At 40.0% G+C, this 12,845-nt stretch overlaps 1 protein-coding gene across 4 annotated transcripts in view; it reads left to right on the top strand.

Annotated features, from left to right (window-relative positions):
- The window catches only part of PCDH7 (protocadherin 7), a 400,142-nt gene that overhangs the window by 146,357 nt on the left and 240,940 nt on the right, over positions 1–12,845 (top strand). The gene's annotated exons all lie outside the window — the stretch shown is intronic.

Genomic DNA, 12,845 nt, shown 5'->3' with positions numbered 1-12,845 from the left:
TTTCATATCCTGCCAGAACTTAAACAAATAAAAAAATGGAGAATTTGCACAGATATTTTTTGGAGACAAAATTTTTTCCAAGTACTAATTCTGCATTAGTGACCAAAGAGAAACATTATTGGTCCCTGCTTTAATTTAAGAAAAAATGTTTGGCATGTATAATTAAGGATGCCAAGAGGCAATATTACTAACTTAATACTAGTAGTTCAGACCCGTCTCTCAGGTCATAGAGCTGCATGGGAAAGATGCAAGTCTATTGAAGAATAAACTAGGCTGGGTCTTAGTATAGCTGAATCTTGGGATTCTTTTTTAATCCAGCCCCCGAGGTGCGATACAAAGCAAGAAATACTGAACATTAGCAATGTTGCAGCTTCTTTTTAAATTGGTAAAACTCGGTAGGGTGTGTGATTATTTCTTAATAATCATGCGCCTAAGGTGCACGATGAATCACAGGGTGAAGCCAAATGTTTTCAGACACGCTGATCATGCAGTTGTGTATAAAACAGGTGTTAAGATACCAAGGAGACTCTTATTGAAATTATTATAGAAGTAATTAAAACACCTCCACAAAAATTCTGCTGTTTGTTAATCTTTAAAACTTTATTAGACTCTAGGTGACATTCCAAACTGTAGTCTAATATCTGAGCAGATGTCATGACAAAATAAGTGGTTTTGATTGATTCCTTTATTAAAGCCATTATAAAATCCTTCTTAAAAATAAAATGGAGCAATTTCAATTTTTCACATCTCAATCAGTGGAGAACAGATATGATATTAAATAAAAGTGGTTGAAATTTTTCCAACAGAATATTTTTCTTTTCATAAATACCATTTTGATTAAATCTAAATGCATTGTGGAAAGGTGTCAATTTTGATTAAACTTTCTTTTGAAGAACCAAACCGAACCATTTTAATTATTATTGGAAGAATTTTTCATTTTGAAAGACCTTTTTTCATTTCATTTTAAAATAGATTTTTATTCTTTTTAAAGTTGAAATTGGAATGAAAAGTTTGGATTTTGTTTAAATAGAATGTTCTGACTGACCCAAAAATGAAATAAAAACAAAACAGAAAAATGAACAGGAAATGTCAATATATTTTCTTTACCTTTAATTCAGAATTTAATCAAATTTTGAGTTTTGACCAGCTCTATTGTTGAGTCAACATGTAGGTTGCAAAGTAGAAAGAATGAGGTTAATACTATAGACTGAAATAAGAAAACAAGAGTGGAGGTGGTATTTCAGCAGAAGTCTCTTCCTTGTCATTGACAAAATAATCTTTTCCTGTCACTGTTTACTTTTAATAGTCCAATGGCATACCCTTTTAACGTTGTTTTCCTTAAGCCTGTAAATAGATAGTCACTTTGAATATTATAAACTGACTAATTTCAAAACATCAGTTTTATAAAGTGTTTTTCTGCTCCTCTGCAGATGTTAAGGCAGACTTCATGGGTTGGTCCAAGAGTAACGTCAGTTAACAAACTAGGGCTTCAGGCTGTCAAGAGAAATTTGAGGCCCCAGTACATCATGTTTTCTGGGACCCCCTCCCTCATCCATTTCACTTTATTTACACAGACATTATATATGTTTTGGGGAGCCTGGGTCCAATTCCCTCACCCTCCTTCCTGCCCTCTCATCTCATCAGCCAGAACCCCTGCTCTTCCTTTCTGTACAAAAGCCTTCCTGCTGCTGTTCACTTTCAGCATTGTTGCAGCTGTCACTGATAAACATCCTGGTGCAGGCCAGAGAAGGAGCATGCCTGAGAGCACCCCCACAGAGTAATGCAAGAAAATGATGTCCTCACTGTAGTACATGAAGTAGAAAATACAACTGAGTATCAACTAAACAGTGAAACGGAATATATATAAATTGCTCTAAAGAAATGAAAAGTCAGTGCTGTTTTTATTTATCACTCTCAAGCGACAAATGCAGCTGGGGAAACAGTTCCAAGTGTATGCATAAAAACAGTTCAAATAGAGTTTTTATTTCTTACTCCATATTCTCCAGCTATACTTATTTTGATGGTGAAGTACCTCTTATTCAGTGCTGATACAGAATACATTAGTAAATGCACCAATTTTTCAGTGCTCTCTGTTCTCCCGCCATAGTTCCCTCTGGGACCCCACACAGAGGCTTTCTCACACATATACAGATATTTTCTGGTATCAGAATTTTAAATTGTGCATTCAAGATTGCAGGGAATTGCATTGGCTGAGGTTAATAATTAACCATGCCTCCTAAACCCCTAAGAGGCACTCGCTCGTTCACTTAACAGAGGCGCCTAACCCCCTGGAAGCACCAATTGCTGTACTTACTCAGTGCTCACTACACTCAGGCCTGGTCTACACTACACGTTTATACTGAATTTAGCAGTGCTAAACCGATTTAACTCTGCACCCGTCCACACAACGAAGCCCTTTATATTGATATAAAGGGCTCTTAAAACCGATTTCTGTACTCTTCCCCGATGAGGAGAGTAGCGCTGAAATCGGTATTGCCATGTCGGATTAGGGTTAGTGTGGCTGCAATTCGACAGTATTGGCCTCCGGGCGGTATCCCACAGTGCACCATTGTAACCGCTCTGGAAAGCAATCTGAACTCGGATGCACTGGCCAAGTAGACAGGAAAAGCCCTGCAAACTTTTGAATTTCATTTCCTGTTTGCCCAGCGTGGACCGCTGATCCGCACGGGTGGCCATGCAGTCCCAAATCCAAAAAGAGCTCCAGCATGGACCGTACGGGAGATACTGGATCTGATCACTATATGGGGAGACAAACCTGTTCTATCAGAGCTCCATTCCAGAAGACGAAATGCCAAAGCATTTGAAAAAATCTCCAGGCTATGATAGACAGAGGCCACAGCAGGGACTCAACACAGTGCTGTGTGACAAGCATAATGGAAAGCCAAAGAATCAAATGGACGCTCATGGAGGGAGGGAGGGGAGGCTGAGGACTCGAGCTATCCCACAGTTCCTGCAGTCTCTGAAAAGCATTTGCATTCTTGGCTGAGCTCCCAATGCCTGAAGGGTCAAAACGCTGTTGCCAGTGGTTCAGGGAATATGTCGTCAATTTACCACCCCCCCAAAGAAAAGGGAAAAAAATCGTTTCTTGCCTCTTTTCAATGTCACCGTATGTCTACTGGATGCTGCTGGTAGACGGGGTGCTACAGCGCTAAACAGCAGCATCCTCTCCCCTCCCCGGTGGCAGATGGTACAGTACAATATGACTGATAGCTGTCCTTGTCATCATCCTGTGAGTGCTCCTGGCTGGCCTCAGTGAGGTCGTCCGGGGCGCCTGGGCAAAATGGGCATGACTCCCGGTCATTCCCTTCTTTAAGCTTTGTGTCCTGGAGATTCAGTCCTGGCAGATGGTGCAATAGGGCTGGTAACCGTCCTCATCATAGCAGCTGGAGGCTGAGCTCCTCTGCCCCCCCCCTTTTCATGTCTAATGGAGATTCTGGACTATCATAGCAGTGGGAGGCTGTGCTCCTGTCCCCTCCTCACCGTTTAATGAGTAATGGAGATGTGCTGTCTGGAATATCATAGCAAGCTGGAGGCTGCCTCCCCCTCATTTTATCTCACTAAAAAGTCAGTGTTTCTTATTCCTGCATTCTTTATTACTTCATCACACAAATGGGGGGATAACTGCCACAGTAGCCCAGGAGGGGTGTGGGAGGAGGGAAGCAATGGGTGGGGTTGTTGCAGGGGCACCCCCTAGAATCGCATGCAGCTCATCATTTCTGCGGGATATCTGGGGCTCTGACCCGGAGTGGCTGTGCTCTCTGGTTCTCTAGTAGACTTGCCCCATATTCTAGGCAGGACTGACTCTATTTTTAGACAAAACATAAAGAAGGAAATGACCTGGGAAGTCATTCCCATTTTTGTCCATGCGCCCCTGGCCGACCTCAGCGAGGCCAGCCAGGAGCACCCATGACAGCAGCAGACGGTACAATAAGACTGGTAACCGTCATTGCCAATTTCCAGAGCAGTAGACGGTGCAATAGGGCTGGTAACAGTCTCTGCTACCTTACAAAGGCAAATAAATGCTGCTGTGTAGCACTGCAGTACCGCGTCTGTCAGCAGCATCCAGTACACATCCGGTGACAGTGAAAAAAGGCTAAATGGGCTCCATGGTTACCATGCTATCGCGTCTGCCAGGGCAATCCACGGAAAAAGGGCGCGAAATGATTGTCTGCCGTTGCTTTCACGGAGGAAGGATTGAGTGACGACATTTACCCAGAATTACCCACGACACTGTTTTTGCTCCATCATGCATTGTGATCTCAGCCCAGAATTCCAATGGGCGGGGGAAACTGCAGGAACTATGGGATAGCTATGGGATAGCTACCCACAGTGCAACACTCCGAAAATCGATCTAGCCTTGGTACATGGACGCACACCACCGAATTAATATGCTTAGTGTGGCCGCATGCACTCGAGTTTATACAATCTGTTTTAAAAAACTGGTTTCTGTAAAATCGGAATAATCCCGTAGTGTAAACATACCCTCAGTGAAGTACACTGCTCCTATTTCTGTTTTTGTCAGATGCTGGAAAATGTGTCACTGCAGACTCAGGCCACAGAGCTATGAGAGGTTTACGTCCAATTTACAATGGCTTTAAGAGACAGCAGTCTCTAACTGGAAAGAGCATGTACTGCTATGAGCTTGCTACGGAACTGAATTGTAGGAATTTCCAATTCAGCTTTTTTTAAAATCCAGAGCTTAAAATCAGATTGACGCATAGGCAGAGTTATGGACCAATCAAACCCCAGTCACTGCCCAATTTGGGAGAGTTTCAAAAGTGAATAAAGAACTTGTAGAAGAGATAGAGAAACACGCACACAAACTGACAGCCACAGAGAGCTTTACTTTGACAGTATCTCTGTTTCATCAGTGGGAGTTGAGCATGCGCAGCACCTCATCTTGCAAGACAGGACCATATCTAACTCTGTGGACTAAAATGTGCCTGCTGGGTACAGCCCAGAGTAAAAAGTGGTCCCATTTACCTATGAGGCCAGCTTTGTGGAAGAAGATTGGTGAATTAAGGATGTGGATGGAACTAGAACTTTGCTGGCTCCTCACTCCTTTGGAGCACCATATAACACCCTTGGAAGTAGGAGTGGAACAGTCCCTAAGCATCTTTTAGTCCATATAAGGGCCACACAAAGAGGTGTGGAGAGACGTCTTTTGTCTGCTCCTCCTACACTGCATACACATGTTGGGACTAAGCAGAACATGTTTAACATGATACCCTCTAATCTCTTCCAAGGGAGATTCATAGATTCACCCACGAAAGCTCATGCTCCAAAACGTCTGTTAGTCTATAAGGTGCCACAGGATTCTTTGCTGCTTTCATAGATTCATAGACTCTAGGACTGGAAGGGACCTCGAGAGGTCATCGAGTCCAGTCCCCTGCCCTCATGGCAGGACCAAATATTGTCTAGACCATCCCTAATAGACATTTATCTAACCTACTCTTAAATATCTCCAGAGATGGAGATTCCACAACTTCCCTAGGCAATCTATTCCAGTGTTTAACTACCCTGACAGTTAGAAACTTTTTCCTAATGTCCAGCCTAAATCTCCCTTGCTGCAGTTTAAGCCCATTGCTTCTTGTTCTATCATTGGAGGCTAAGGTGAACAAGTTATCTCCCTCCTCCTGATGACACCCTTTTAGATACCTGAAAACTGCTATCATGTCCCCTCTCAGTCTTCTCTTTTCCAAACTAAACAAACCCAATTCCTTCAGCCTTCCTTCATAGGTCATGTTCTCAAGACCTTTAATCATTCTTGTTGCTCTTCTCTGGACCCTCTCCAATTTCTCCACATCTTTCTTGAAATGCGGTGCCCAGAACTGGACACAATACTCCAGCTGAGGCCTGACCAGTGCAGAGTAAAGTGGAAGAATGACTTCTCGTGTCTTGTTTACAACACACCTGTTAATGCATCCCAGAATCACGTTTGCTTTTTTTGCAACAGTATCACACTGTTGACTCGTATTAAGCTTGTGGTCTACTATGACCCCTAGATCTCTTTCTGCCATACTCCTTCCTAGACAGTCTCTTCCCATTCTGTATGTGTGAAACTGATTGTTCCTTCCTAAGTGGAGCACTTTGCATTTATCTTTATTGAACTTCATCCTATTTACCTCAGACCATTTCTCCAATTTGTCCAGATCATTTTGAATTTTTACCCTGTCCTCCAAAGCAGTTGCAATCCCTCCCAGTTTGGTATCGTCCGCAAACTTAATAAGCGTACTTTCTAGGCCAACATCTAAATCGTTGATGAAGATATTGAACAGAACCGGTCCCAAAACAGACCCCTGCGGAACCCCACTTGTTATACCTTTCCAACAGGATTGGGAACCATTAACAACTACTCTCTGAGTACGGTTATCCAGCCAGTTATGCACCCACCTTATAGTAGCCCCATCTAAATTGTACTTTCCTAGTTTATCTATAAGAATATCATGCAAGACCGTATCAAATGCCTTACTAACGTCTAGGTATATCACATCCACTGCTTCTCCCTTATCCACAAGGCTCGTTATCCTATCAAAGAACGCTATCAGATTAGTTTGACACGATTTGTTCTTTACAAATCCATGCTGGCTATTCCCTATCACCTTACCACCTTCCAAGTGTTTGCAGATGATTTCTTTAATTACCTGCTCCATTATCTTCCCTGGCACAGAAGTTAAACTAACTGGTCTGTAGTTTCCTGGGTTGTTTTTATTTCCCTTTTTATAGATGGGCACTATATTTGCCCCCTTCCAGTCTTCTGGAATCTCCCCCGTCTCCCATGATTTCCCAAAGATAATAGCTAGAGGCTCAGATACCTCTTCTATTAACTCCTTGAGTATTCTAGGATGCATTTCATCAGGCCCTGGTGACTTGCAGGCATCTAACTTTTCTAAGTGATTTTTTACTTGCTCTTTTTTTATTTTATCTTCTAAACCTACCCTCTTCCCCTTAAGCATTCACTATATTAGAGTATGTTTATGCAGCAGATGAAGAACCTCTTTCTAGATTAAGATCCTGATTTCGACCTCATTGTCACCATTTTCACACTACTGTAACTTGGAAATCAATGAAGTTACTCCTGATTTACACCAATGTGAGATCAGAATCAGTCCCTAGATAGACTCTGGCACTATGTTTTCTTTCTGACAGCATCCTGAAACTACACCCACAAAGGGATAACTTTTTTTTTTTTTACTATAATTAACGGAGCCCCCAACAGAGCAGGAAAAGCAATGTTCTTTAGCTTTCTAAGGAAGCCCACAATCAGCAGTGAAGCTAACCTAGTGATGTCGGTGCAACATGATATCTTCTTATGGTGCATGAATTAAAGTGAATTGTAGCATCCCATGTTGTTATAAAAGATCCATATAATGGCTAGAGCTGCTGTTAACTAGTTCTTAAGTTAGTTATAAAGAACAAAGCTCAGTAATATATGGTACTTTATTCATTTATTTTGTAAAGTATACTTTTATGGTAAAGTAAATTCCAAACTATAGCATGCCCTTCAAAAACACCAAGTATTGCCCAATGTGTGGATATAACATATCTGGTTTATTTACTGCAGCACAGCTAGGCTTAAAAAATGGCTACATCCTGAAATACTGGACAGTAAACATGCTGCAGGGCATAAACCTTAAGAAACATGTGTCCATGCTGCCTATTTAAATGATAGCAACAGAGTACTATCTGCTTACAAGGTAATAACAGTATGCTAGCAAAATGGGATCTGGTTATTACTGAGATAAGTGGGAGCACCCTCAAGTTGTTGGATAAAATATTCAGTGACTTTTCAGCCTAGGTCCAATATAAATGGGACATAGGCTCCCAAGTCAGGTAGGCACTTTGAAAATGTTAGCACATTTCATTATGATAATGGGTATCTTCTCATTCTTATGCTCTGCTTGGCTCCTGGGAATCCGTCTTCTGTGATTGCTTATTGTCCTCAGAACTCCCTATCATTCTGATGACAACAATCAATGTCTGAACTGCTAAACAACCTGCCCACCTAACCCAAATTTTCTCTTCTCACAATACCTCTCTTTTCCTCTTGAGGGAGAAGTAATCTCTCCCTCCCCGATCAAATGTAATTAATTAAAACAACTAAATGGTATGTAATACCTGTGCTTAGGTGGAAGTTTCAGGCCCAGGATTGGGCCAAACATTGAGATGGCCATGTGTACAGATAGATGGGGTTTTCTGAGAGGAGTAGGCAGTCAGAGCAGAGGGATAATCATACATGTATGATTATTGAGAAATAGGAGTACAGTCATTATTCAGATTATATGCCCTCAACCAACAGCAGTGCAGAGATTTGCATAAGTGAAAAATTAGTATACCCTTATGAGATAGTAACTACAGCAACCATTTGCTTTGACTATGAGGATTCAGAAAGAATGTAATTCACTGAGCTTTGCCTGTTTGTGTTTTTCTCTTGAGCATGTTTAGTTGTATGTATACAAAGACATTCTTGGGTATTTTAAAATACGTTGTGTATCTGCTGTCTGCAGAATCAACTATTTGGTTACTCATTTATCACATCACTGGCAATGTTTTGTAAATATCTTGGATTTGGCATATTTATTAAGCATCCTCTAGCAAGACAAACAATATAATAAACATAAACAAAAGCCAATAAACAGATGAGTGCTTGCTACTGGCTGGAGCCTTGATTTTTAGTTGCTATGCTCCCCTCCCACAACTTCCTCAGGGAAAGAATACTGGCTTCACATTAACCTGGTTTTATTACTGTCCCAATCCGTCATGTTCCATCTCCCTATCAATTACAGGGAGATAAGGGAGCAATATCTGCTTTACAGAGAGTGCAACCACCCTCTGTATCCCCGCTGTGCTTATTTTACTTTCCAGCCCTGGCTTGCTACATCATGTCTGTGTGATCAAGAATATATTCTGCAAATGGTCAAAAAAATATTTAAAAAAAAGCCAAGAAACCCTTTTGCTAAAATTAGGATCTGTAACAATACCATTGGAGTCAATTTATTTTGTTGGGGATTTTTTGGACTGAAGCAAATGACTTTTTGTAGGTTTTATCAGGAAATAGGCCATATTAGAAGCTTACACATGTTAAAACAAAGGCCATTTAGCCAAAGTAAGGTCAGTTATTTCCTAATAATAAGATTTTGCACTGATACATAGCTCTTTTATCAGAGGATTTCAAAATGCTTTACGAACACAAATGAACTAAGCCAAACCACAATCTCCTCAGATAAGATCCATTTTATAGAGGAATAAAATAAGGCATGATGATTTGCTCAAGTTCAAACAGGGTAAGGTGATCTGCTCAATATCAAACAGCAAGTCAATGATGCAGCTGGGAGTTCTAAAGACCCCAGGAGTTCTAAATCTCAGGCCCTTGCTCTGACTGCTATTATTATTACATCTACTTACAAAGGGCCTATCACCATAACACCTGGGTATCATTTACATAATGAAAATGATAACAGATAGTATTTTCCTAAAGTAAGAGGAAAAAAACTCACTCTGCCTCTATCCACTTCATTGAATTCAATTAATTGAAAAAGACCGGACTTAGAGGGACAACCAAATAGGGCACCAGCTGCCAAACCATATTTGACTGCCATCACACTCTACAGCTGGCTTTATTCAGGCTTTGCTTGAACTCAGGGGCACATTCTAAAGCTAAGATTTTACTTCTGAAGATATCATATGCGTGGCTTTCATGAGTTCATCTCCAAGAAATAACAGCCAAAGTCTCTCCAATGTTTCCAACTACGATTTTAGTAGTTAGGGCAAGTAATCTCTAAGATAACCCTTTAGAGTGTTACAGATAATAATCAAGACCTTAAATTCTATCTAGAAGTGAACTGGCATCCAGTGAAATATATAGAGCATGGGTATAATCTCAAAATAATCCATCTTAAAAAAAATGGTGAGAAATCACATTCTTTGATTTCCAACAATAGCCCAATACAGCCCACTCCAATAATTTAGACTAGAGGTAGCAAACAAATGTCTTCAGAATGTGTTGAGATCTGAGTCTGAGAATTAAGAATGCAAGTTGTTGGCCTGATGAAAATAAAGGAAGGAAAGTTGGTGTTAAAGAGCAGGGGAGGGTAACTTAACTGTACATGGGCTGAACTGGATCTTATTAAGTATATTGTATGTTAGGAGTAGTTGGACTCTGAAAAATGTAAATAGAGTGGGATTTTCAAAAGCACTTAAATTCCAGTGACTTTCCATGTGTCTTGTCCTCCTGACTCCCCCCAGGTGCTTTTTGAAAATCCCACCCATCATCTCTACCTGCTTTGTTGTTGTTAGATATACATTGGGGCCAACCTTAGATAACACTGTTCATGCTTAGTGCTATTTCAGGTAATGAAATGACTGTGAATCCATTATGCTTTGGAAAACCAGAATGAGGCATTGTGCCATATATGGTCAAAATGTTGATCTATGGTCTGGATGGAATAATATGCAGAAATAGAAACCCTGTTCATAGCCACGTTCATAAGAAACTTGTCCAAAAATCCAAGATATCAGTCAAGGTATAATTATCCTTGGGATGCACACACATCCACCAGAAATTTTGTGTGAATGAAGCATAGTCTTAGAATTTGGGCTTCACTATGCGAGTGTAGACAAACTCTACTTGTAATGTCATACTGATATGTCCTTCACCTTCAGTTCTTATTTGTAATATGTTGTTGGCAAAGACTTCCATATGGCAAACAGTGAACAGATTATTTCAGTGATGACATGCAGTATTGCAGAGATTATATCAGTGTTGATTTTACATATTTATTGTACTGTCGCTGGCCAGATGTTTACATATGTTCTTGCTCCAACTTCCAAGAAGATAAATAGCAAATGAGAATCATGGAAATCAGTAATATCCCCTTTGTCTTGGGCTTTGAGGCTCATTGCAGACTATATCAATTACTTGAGTTATCTAAAATGCTAGAACATTGACCATCCGGAGCATCTTCCATCTGAGCATCTCAAAGTTGTTTGCAAACATTAATAAAATCAGCTGTACCATCTCAGCTGTACCATACCGTAGCAAGATGGAAAAGTATTATCCCCATTTTGAATATGCAGAAATTGAGACACAGATAATTCAAAGATTTGCCCAAGGCAACACAATAAATTTATGGTGAGCCAAAAATACAAGCCAGATCTTCCAACCCACAGTTTTTTCTTTAAACCGCCTACCTTCTTATCAGAACAATACAATACTAATGGATATAATACTTTACATGCACTTTATAATACTTTACCTTCAATTATTTGTCAGCTGAAATCTGAACTATGCACCTTCTTCATCTAGTACATTTTACAGAATAGTTTTAAAATGTTGCAAAGATTTTGCTTCTTTGAATGGATGAAGTAAAGAATTCAACAAAATGTCTGTGTATCTCTAAACCTAGTCACTCACTGTTATGAATTAAGTCTGAGAGATATACACAGAGTACATAAAAGTTCATAATGTACAGTATGTGCCATAGTTTTACATATCAAATAACCAAGAAACATGCTATGAGTAATGATATGTTAATATGTTAACATAAAATATAACAAATTGAATAAAACCACATTGCTTAACCAATATGAAGGTAACAGGATAAAGTCATTGAACTTTAGTTGGACAGTTCACCCATATCTATTTAAAAGTAACTCCAATTGTTGAATCCTTTTTGTTCACTATAAAGTTCTTGAATTTTTAATATTTTGCAAAGAAAATTCTGTTTGCAGAAGCCTGTTTTTCCACGTCTGCACAGATTTTCTGTTTCATTTGTCCTGAACTGAAAAGAGAGGGAGACATCTTTTCCCACCACTTTTCTTGCTTATCTTCAAGAATTTGGACACAGCTCCTGTGAAAGTAACAGACACAAAACTGATTCAGTGCTCAATAATTTTGCTGGCCAGATGGCATAGTGGCAACAAAGAAAGCAGCAAAATGGGAGAACTACATATAATTCTGGACTTTGCAAAATGGGATGGCTAATGGTGAGATTGATACTTCTTTATTTTCAGAGGGCATTGACCATAAAATTCTCTTGTGAAGGCTGCTAAGACACACAGTATCTTATCCAACAACATTCAATATTCTCTGCGACCATCACAATGTTGTTACCCATTATGTAGCCTGGTATGAGAGGAGAAAAACATCTTGGTCTAAGTAGAGTAATAACAGAAGCTCAGAATCAGATCGCAGGGCTACACTAATTGATATCAGCTGAGAATTTGGCCCGTAATCTGTGGCCTTATTTACTTAAAATATTTTTTCAAATGGTAACACTATATCTGTGAAAGTTACAAATGTGATAAGAGTGTAGGCTTCAGACATCCAACTGTCTGAAGGGACAGGACAGGTGCATTATAGGAGTAAGCATGTGCCATTCCCATCCTTATGTTCTCCCCAAAAGTTAACATACTTAGAGTAGGGTCAAAACCCACCCTTTCCTGGGGTTCAGTTTTTTTTTTAACAAAACAGCAACATAGGCTTCAGCCCAAGTCTTCTCCTCAGGCTTTGACTGTTCCTAGGGCCTTTCCCTGTGAGAAGTGCTCAGCCCCAGACATAAGATTCGTCTGTCCATAGTACCATTCTCATTTCTCTTCTATCTGTGGTGAAGATGAAAGAGATATACCTGCCATGAGGAATCAGAAGGAATCAATATGTCACAGTATGACTCCAACACCTTCTAACAGGGTGATTCACCAGAAGATCCCAGCTCCCTGTCACACTGGCCAGTATGTAATGTCTCTAACAGTTATGTAGCCATAATTTTTGTTTTTTATTTTTTAAGATTGAGTCATCCTGTAATAGAGTTCAACTGCCTAATTGG

Source organism: Gopherus flavomarginatus, chromosome 3 (assembly GCF_025201925.1).
Source record: "Gopherus flavomarginatus isolate rGopFla2 chromosome 3, rGopFla2.mat.asm, whole genome shotgun sequence".
Taxonomy (NCBI): Eukaryota; Metazoa; Chordata; order Testudines; family Testudinidae; genus Gopherus; species Gopherus flavomarginatus.
The sequence above is the reverse complement of the archived record's forward strand: the minus strand, read 5'-3'. Positions and strand labels throughout refer to the sequence as shown.